Source organism: Aulonocara sp. 'chitande type north' Nkhata Bay, linkage group LG5 (assembly GCF_057382095.1).
Source record: "Aulonocara sp. 'chitande type north' Nkhata Bay isolate Kocher_YH1m ecotype deep benthic linkage group LG5, A_spYH_male_GT1.1, whole genome shotgun sequence".
Classification (NCBI taxonomy): Eukaryota; Metazoa; Chordata; class Actinopteri; order Cichliformes; family Cichlidae; genus Aulonocara; species Aulonocara sp. 'chitande type north' Nkhata Bay.
Window position 1 is genome coordinate 47,736,114 of NC_141348.1, and position 8,679 is coordinate 47,744,792.

Below are 8,679 nucleotides of genomic sequence, written 5' to 3' on the forward strand. Positions count from 1 at the left end.
GGAGACAAACACACCAAGAATGAACACAGGTAGGCCTATATAGACATTGAGCAGCTTTATCTTTTTTTTTTTTTAAATTAATGTTTTATTATTTTGAAATCAAGCATCTAGGAAGATTGCTCTGGACCAGGCAGTCCTGAATTTTATTATAAAGGACTGCCAACCCCTTAGCATTGTGGAGAGTGAGGGGTTCAGGGAGCTGGTTCAGGTCCTTGATCCATCATATGTTTTGCCAACCAGAAAGGTTTGTACTGCATACTGATTTAGTTTTGTTTCATCTTCAGACCGTAAAGGAATTGATAGCCAAAAAACATACGGAGGAACTCGAACGAGTGAAAATGGAAGTACAGCAAGCTGTGGCAGTGAGTATAACAGCCGACCTGTGGACCTCTTTGAATATGGAGGCTTACTTGGCTCTTACCTGTCACTACATTAATGAGAAAATGCAGTTGTGTACATCTGTGTTGGGTGTGAAACACTTTCCACAAAGTCACACTGCAGACAGTTTGGCCCAATTCAAAAAGGGCATGATGGATGACTGGGCCATCACAAATAAGGTAAGGTGTCTTGTGACCGATGCAGCACCAAACATTATTGCTCCAAATTCGACATTCAGTTTGCATTGCACACAAACTCAATTTATTAGTCAAGAAATCATGCGATCAAATCCCTGAACTTTCATCCATAAGAGATAAATCTAGACAAATCGTATCATTCTTCAGATCCAGCACTACAGCCAAAGAAAAGCTTGCTCAAGTGCAGCAGCAGATGGGACGGCCCATCTTGGAACTTATCAACGAGGTACCAACGCGTTGGAACAGCACATATCAGATGCTGTCACGGCTACATGATGAGAAAGAAGCAGTCTGGGTATCTCTTGCTTCTCTTCCAACAGATTTAAGTCCACTTACGACTGATGAATGTAACATCATAAGGGAAGCACTTCTTGTGTTGGCCCCTTTCCATCAGGCCACAGTGGAGTTGTCTGAGGAGAGTTTCAGGATCAAAGGTAATCCCGATGATGAAAATGCTATATTGTGCACTTGAGCGGAACTCTTTACATCTACACACACAAGCTGCCACCCATCTCCATGACCAACTTAGGCATCGTGTCACAGACACTGCTTCTAATCTGGAGTCATTAAGTGTGTTGACCCTCTCAACACTTTTAGACCCCAGATTTAAAAAACTCGGATTTCGTAGTTCCTCCAAGTGTAGCGAGGCAGTCAATTGCCTAAAAGTGGAGTGTGCTGCAGTAATTGCCCGCACAACATCTGAGCCACAGCCTGGACCTTCATCAGAGCAGTCACCTGTTCCAGGCAAGTTCAGTATTATCAGCTTATTCATACATTTATTTTGATGCTAATGTGTACTAATTTGGAGTAGATGACAAAAACTAAAACGGCATTAATTTTTTATTATTTCAGAAAACCCGTGGCATCGGCTCGATGAAGAAGTTGGCAGACAAACAAACAATGCAACAGCAGACTCCATCACTGAGGTCCAGCGCTACTTGGCGGAGAGAAACATTCCACGATCAGAGGATCCTTTAACGAACATCTTATCCTAACCTTTTCCACCTGGCATTACAGTGAACGTGTATTTTCCAAAGCTGGGGAAATAGTGTAAAAAAAAAACCACAATAGACTGAATGCAAAAACATTGGATAAACTTATTTTTCTGAATAAAAATTTATAATAAACTCTGAGTCAATTACATTTAAATGGGTAAAATTACATTTACAATACTTTCATTCTAATTTTCACTTAATGTCATTCACAATATATTTTAAAGATGTCTACAATATTTGAAATGTAAAAGATATAAAATGATTCCATGGACAGTACAATACCTTACAGTGTATGCAAGTATGACTAGGTCATTGAATTAGTGTCTGTTGCAAGTCTGAAGTAAGTTGCCTGCAATGATACTTAAAGTCCAGCAGGTGACAGTATGGAGAAAAACAGCAACACTGTGTCGACACAGTATCGATACAGTTTGGGGAATGTGCTGAAACGCTTCACGAGGCCTCATCTACCCATCACTAGTGTTTATTCTAATTTTGGTATTAGTTCTTAGGGTTTGGTTCTTGTGTTTAGTGCTCAAGTGTTTTATCAGCCCTACCTGTGTCTTTCCTCTGTGCTCTGTTCGTGTCCACGAGTCATGTAGTAAAACAGTCTGTTTTACTTGGTTGTGTCTCGTTATGCCCATTAGTTCCAGCTGTGTCCCCTCCTGTGTGCCATTTCCTGATTACCTATTTATAGTGTGTGTCTGCCTGTGCTCCTCGTCGCGTCGTCTGTGTTTCTCTGCGTTAGTTGGTATCTCTCCGTGTGTCTCTCTGTTCCATCTCGTGTTCCAGGTTTATTAGTTTTTCCCAGTTTAGGTTCTTGTCTTTGTGCAGTCCTCGCCACCCTCGTTTCTGTGTATATTTCACCATTTGTAAATAAAACGCTCACCTGCATCTAGACGTTTCTTGCATCTTGGGTCCTCATTTAACTCCACCACACGACTGCTGCCCCAGCCGTGACAAAAACACACAAAACCTAACTGAAACTAACATAATGAACTCCAAACCCCCCCATGGTCCCGAGTTATGGAATGAGACAATTTGCAGTCCTCCATTAAAGCTCGCTCTGCCCCTTTTCCATCTCTTGCCTCTTCAATCAAGGAACTGGAGCAGCTGCAACAAAGGTAACTCAGAAAACAAAGATTAAATCATAACAATGTAGTGAATCAGAAGAGCCAATTCCCATTGAGAGCGGCACCCCATTTTTTTTTAATGAGGTTTGTCGTGTTGCCACAGTATTTAACTGTAGGGATGGGTATCATTTAGGTTTTATCCGATACCAGTACCAAACCGGTACTTTTGAAACGGTGCTGAACCGGTGCTTAAAGAATGGAGAACACAAACTTTGTCCAAAAACCTTTCATGTTTAGCTGTTTTTTTTGTAAAAAGATAACAATGTTAACTATAAAATGATTGGTTAGAATCCAAAGTGTATGACATTTCAGGAAAAAAAGCACCGATATAAAGCACCGAAATGTGCGCTGCTTTTTGGTCTGGTTACTACCATTTACGTCAGAACCGGTACCCATCCCTATTTAACTGTTTTCACACATACATCGCACAAAGCACATCGCATTTACGTTCTATGTTGAACGTAAATGCAGTTATGATCTGTGAACAAAGTCAAGATTGCATGTTTTGTGGTCTAAAGTGCCTTCGGACTCTCATTGGCTCACGCTCATGCGGAGCCGTAGCACGCACATGAATGAGAGTCAGCAATAACCTATTAACAGGGTATTGCTGACTATCCTGTTAATTTCTGAGTTTAATTTTCTCTGTATGTCATTTTTATGATAAAATCAAATGTAATTACATTAGATATTGATATTTTCATATGGGAATTGATCATGCAACATGAAACGTTGGTATTGGAAGTATCGATATTTCAGGATCAGGATCACTACCCCTCAGTGAGTGAGACAGCTTTAAGGAGGAGAGTGCGAGTGTGTGGCAAAAACACATAAATTATGTGGGTCGCAAGTAAAGGTGACATGGGCCCCGAGATTGAGACCCCGGCATTAGAGCCTCTTAATGCGTGTTTTGTTTGGGTTTCCATCGGCATGGAATTACCACAAATAGAGAGGGGACAGCCTGACACAGGAAAAGACAGCCGTGTCATTTACATATTGAGTGTACAAACTGTATTCTTAATACCACCTTTTTAAACGGTAACACATAACGGAATACAGTTACTCATATTTTGTATTTTAAATACCCCCCTGTTATGCTGGTACATGTATTCCGTTACACCCCAACATTGTTTGTTGGCATAAGCAGGCAAAGATGGTCTAAACAGCTAAAAATGACTTTCTGTTATTACATTTTTCTTATTTTTTAATCCCCTTTTTAAAAATATCCTAACAATCGCAGGGTGAGAGGCCCCCTCCACTATCTCAGCAGAGGGATTCACTGACACAGAGGGAAGCTTTTGAGAGGAAGCATCTGGAGGAGGAAACATGAACATATTTACAAACTGTGTTTGGATTTTTAGAGTACAAAATATGTTAAATGTACAAGACTTCATAGAAACACACAGTGAGAAGTGGAGCCTCAGCAGGAAATAAGGCACATTAAATCAGACACTGCTAAGTTTTCTTCACAATTATAGATTTCTTTTCTCAAACTGCAGCTGATGAGAAAAATGTAAAATATGTTTGAACCTAAACTGTTGGAAATTCATCAAACAAGAATGTCTGGAATGTGTTGGAAAAAATAGAATAATGTCTCTGATTGAGACATCAATCATGATGAGACGTGAGTTTTTAATGTTATCTTTATGTAAAAAATTATATAAGTGATTAATATACTGCATAGATCTGTAATGTTTTTTAGGCTACATTTTTTATATACTTGACACAAAATGCTCTTTTGTTTGGTGTGAGTGACCGAGTTGAAAAACATTTACTTATGCACATGCACACCTCACATTAATCAGATGCAAACTACAAATATTACATAGCAATAGAAATTGTGCATTAATAAGAATAAGAACAAGTGCTTAAAAGATTCTGCCATCTTGATGTCTTCAGTGGCATGTGATTACAACACACTGCCAATGAAATCAAGCCTGTTGTTCAGTAGGGCAGGAACAATAGAACACAGACAAATAACAGATATCTTATGAACAAATATTATGAACAAAAAATATCTGATGAACAAACAGCATATTTTCAGAGAGGAGGGAGAGAAAACAGTTCACATTTTAAAACAGTGATTGATTGCACTTCAAGAAAACTAAAGATTGCAACATCTTATAGCCTAGCTGTGCGTGGTGGGGTCTCATTAGAATGCCTCCACTACTAAAAACTCTCTCAACTGGGGCAGAAGAAGCAGGGCTTGAGAGGACCTTCAAGGCAACAGTGTGTAGACTAGGGAAACGCTCTTTGTTTTTTGACCAAAAGGTGAGTGCATCACAGTCACAGTCATTTATGCTGTCTAGGTACTTGCTTATTTGTGCATCAGTGCTCGAGTCCTGGCTTGTGCTGCGTTGCAACCTAAATGCCTTGTTGTGGATAGGCGTAGCTTTGGGTCACATGGTGTCGGTAATAGTAATAGTGATTGCTATATCACCTGTTCACGTCCCGAGGGAATTTTTGTGAATGAGTGGGTGATGGGGAAGTCGACTTTTGCTGACCGCTCAAGCTTAGAATGTCTTTTGATCACTGTTTTTCTACAGATTTTAAGGATTTGATAACAAATAAAGGAGTTTTTAACCTGGAACTTTGACTTACGTTTTGAACAGTGGGCGCGTTAACATTATTCCCCTACTCAGCTGCTCGGCGACTCAAAGGCTTGACAGTTGCCAATATGCCTTATAGCGTGAAAGAAGACATTGTTTTGGGGGTGGTGCTGAGTCACTGTCCGATAATTCTGTGTCTTCTTTTGTTGGTGCTGCAGATGCATCTCACTCACACACACACACACACACACACACACACACACACACACGCACACGCACACTTTTTTTTATAAATCCACATGCAGCCAGTTGTGTATAAGTTGGCATAAGTGATTACTTATACCTAGAGCTGGGTGGTTAGCTTGCTACCAAGATGCTGATGATGAACAACAAGCTTAAAATAAAATGTTTTGTTGAAAAAACGCAAAAGCTGACAGTTTGTCTTCGAGGAGCTTCAGCAGAACACAAAACGCCTGCTGTGGGCCGTGCTAATTATCATCAGAAATACTGTTATAGTATATTAAATATTTCAGTTGTATTAATCTTCCTTGAGTATCATTCTCAATGTGACATTAGCAAACAAAACATCTTTATTTCTTCTGTAAAGTTGAGTGTTTTAACACAGACGTCTTTGGTGACCAATCTCTATCTAGACAACGTCAGGTGGTCATTAGAGGAACTGCAGTTTTTGGTTCTTCATCACTGGCTTGAATTTATGCAGCGTAGAGCAAATGTGATTTGAATGTTGCATGACATAGATGAATATGAGTAGTCATGCATTCAGATTTTATAAATGCACAGCGACATACTAACATAACACATAACAACAAAACAGATTTTTCTTCATGATCCATTGCTCCTTTTCCCCCAGTCAGTAAGAGTAAATAAAGATGTCAACTTAATAACAGTTTAATAACAGCTTAGCTGACTTGTTGTAGCACGATTTGTTTGAAGTGACTTGAAACAGTAACAACACCATCACATACAAACAGGGAGCCACAGCAGGAATGACCCTGTCATGAATCTGTGGTTCAAAAGCAAAAAACCAAATGACATTCATCTTAAAAAATCTATTATGTAAAGCAGAGGTGTCAAAAAGAAATATGAAGAAGCATACGCTCACTTAATCCCACCCTGTCCAACTAAAATCTATCTATCTATCTATCTATCTATCTATCTATCTATCTATCTATCTATCTATCTATCTATCTATCTATCTATCTATCTATCTATTTATTTATTTATTAGGGGTGCAACAATACTCGTATCGATATTGAACCGTTCGATACAGTGCTTTTGGTTCGGTACGCATATGTATCGAACAATGCAATTTTTTAAATTTATTTTATCAACTTTTCTTCTGACAATGCTGTCTGTGTTGAGCGCTCAGTGGATCTGCGTTCGACTACTTCGCCTAGGCTGCACTGTCAAGTGCAGATCCACTGAGCGCAGCGCAAACTAGCAAGACAGACCATCATCTCACGACCCAACCAGAAACCGTCGATTACTGCGGAAGTGCGTGCACTTCTGAGGACCCGAGACTCTGCCTTCAAAGCGGGAGATAAGGTGGCGCTTAGAAGAGCTAGGGCCGAACTTTCTCGGGCCATCAGAGAGGCGAAGCGTGTATACGTCCAGAGAATCCACAACCACTTCAAGGACAGCGGCGACACACGGTGCATGTGGCAGGGCTTACAAGTCATCACTAACTACAGGATGACATCACCTGCCTGTGACGGTGACGGCTCCCTCCCAGATGCGCTGAACAGCTTCTACGCTCGGTTCGACAGGCAGAACGACGTGGCGGAGAGGAAGTCCACCTCTCCTCCAAACGACCAGGTAAAGCTGCTGGACCAGACAACATCCCAGGCAGAGTGCTCAGAGAATGTGCTGAACAGCTGGCAGATGTTCTCACCGACATCTTCAACATCTCTCTGAGCAGTACTGTCGTTCCCACGTGCTTCAAGGCCACCACCATCGTCCCCGTGCCCAAGAAGTCTTCTGTGTCCTGTCTCAACGACTACCGTCCTGTTGCACTTACACCCACCATCATGAAGTGCTTCGAGCGGCTCGTCATGAGACACATCAAGACCCTGCTGCCCCCCTCACTGGACCCACTGCAATTTGTGTACCGCCATAACCGCTCAATGGACGACGCCATCTCTACTGCACTCCATCTTGCCCTCACACACTTGGAAAAGAAGGATACACATGTTCGAATGCTGTACATAGATTTCAGCTCAGCATTCAACACGATCATCCCCCAACAACTGATCGGAAAGCTGAGCCTGTTGGGCCCGAACACCTCCCTCTGCAACTGGATCCTGGACTTTCTGACCGGAAGGCCTGTCAGTACGGATCGGGAACTGCACCTCCAGCACCACCACACTGAGCACTGGGGCCCCACAAGGCTGTGTGCTCAGTCCTCTGCTGTTCACACTGCTGACTCATGACTGTGTAGTAAGGTAAGGTAAGGTAAGGTAAGGTAAGGTAACTTTATTTATACCCAAAGGCAAGGTAAATTTGCTTTACAGAAAAATGACAGCATTTGACATCCCTTTAAAAACACACATACCTAGTAAATATATAAAACTCACTGTGACACATACTTTAATATTTCGAATCAAAAACAGTTCTTATTTAATTCAGTGACAGCAACGGGGACAAAGCTATTTTTATAACGCTTTGTCCTGCATCTCGGAAATAGAAACCTCCGTCCTGAGGGAAGAAGCTGAAATTCACCCCTTAGAGGATGGGAACCATTTTTAAGGATTGATAAAGCCATCCTCTGTACCTGCTTAGAGTACAGGGAGGCTAAACAAGACTGTGGCTCACCTATCAGACGACTGGACCATCTCACTATCTGATTTAGAGAGTTTTTCTCTGTGACAGAGGTCTGACCAAACCATGCCACCAAACAAAAGGATAAAACAGACTCAATAAAAGAACGATAAAACAAAGTTAAAATTTTTTGGTCAATGTGGAAATGAACAAGTTTCCTAAGGCAATAAAGGTGCTGGTGACCCTTTTTACAAACTGATTTGCAATTTTGATCAAAGTTCAGTTTTTCATTTATTATGGTCCCAAGATATTTATATGATTGTACTTGCTCTATTTTCTGACCTTTAATTAAAGTGACTGCTTGCCCATTTTGTTGTTTCCTAAAATCAACAACCATGTCTTTTGTTTTAGATATGTTCAGCTGGAGATAAGACTCCTCACACCACTGAACAAAGTCATCAATGACTGGACCGTGGTTAATTTCACCCTCTTTCAGTAAGCTGACAATAAGTTAAGTGCGCATGCGCCAACCAGCGTGCAGCCTGTTACAGTCGCTCCTGCTTTTCTCTTAGTTTAGCTCTTTTTTCTTACGTATTCTTTTTTTTTTCTGACTTGTATTTTCCTCCGTTTTCTATCTCTTACTCAATCATGTGGA

General features: G+C 41.0%; 1 pseudogene; it reads left to right on the forward strand.

Moving 5' to 3' along the window:
• The first annotated feature begins 332 nt into the window (after positions 1 to 332).
• Positions 333 to 1,570, forward strand: LOC147331574 (zinc finger BED domain-containing protein 4-like; annotated as a pseudogene).
• The last annotated feature ends 7,109 nt before the right edge of the window (positions 1,571 to 8,679 follow it).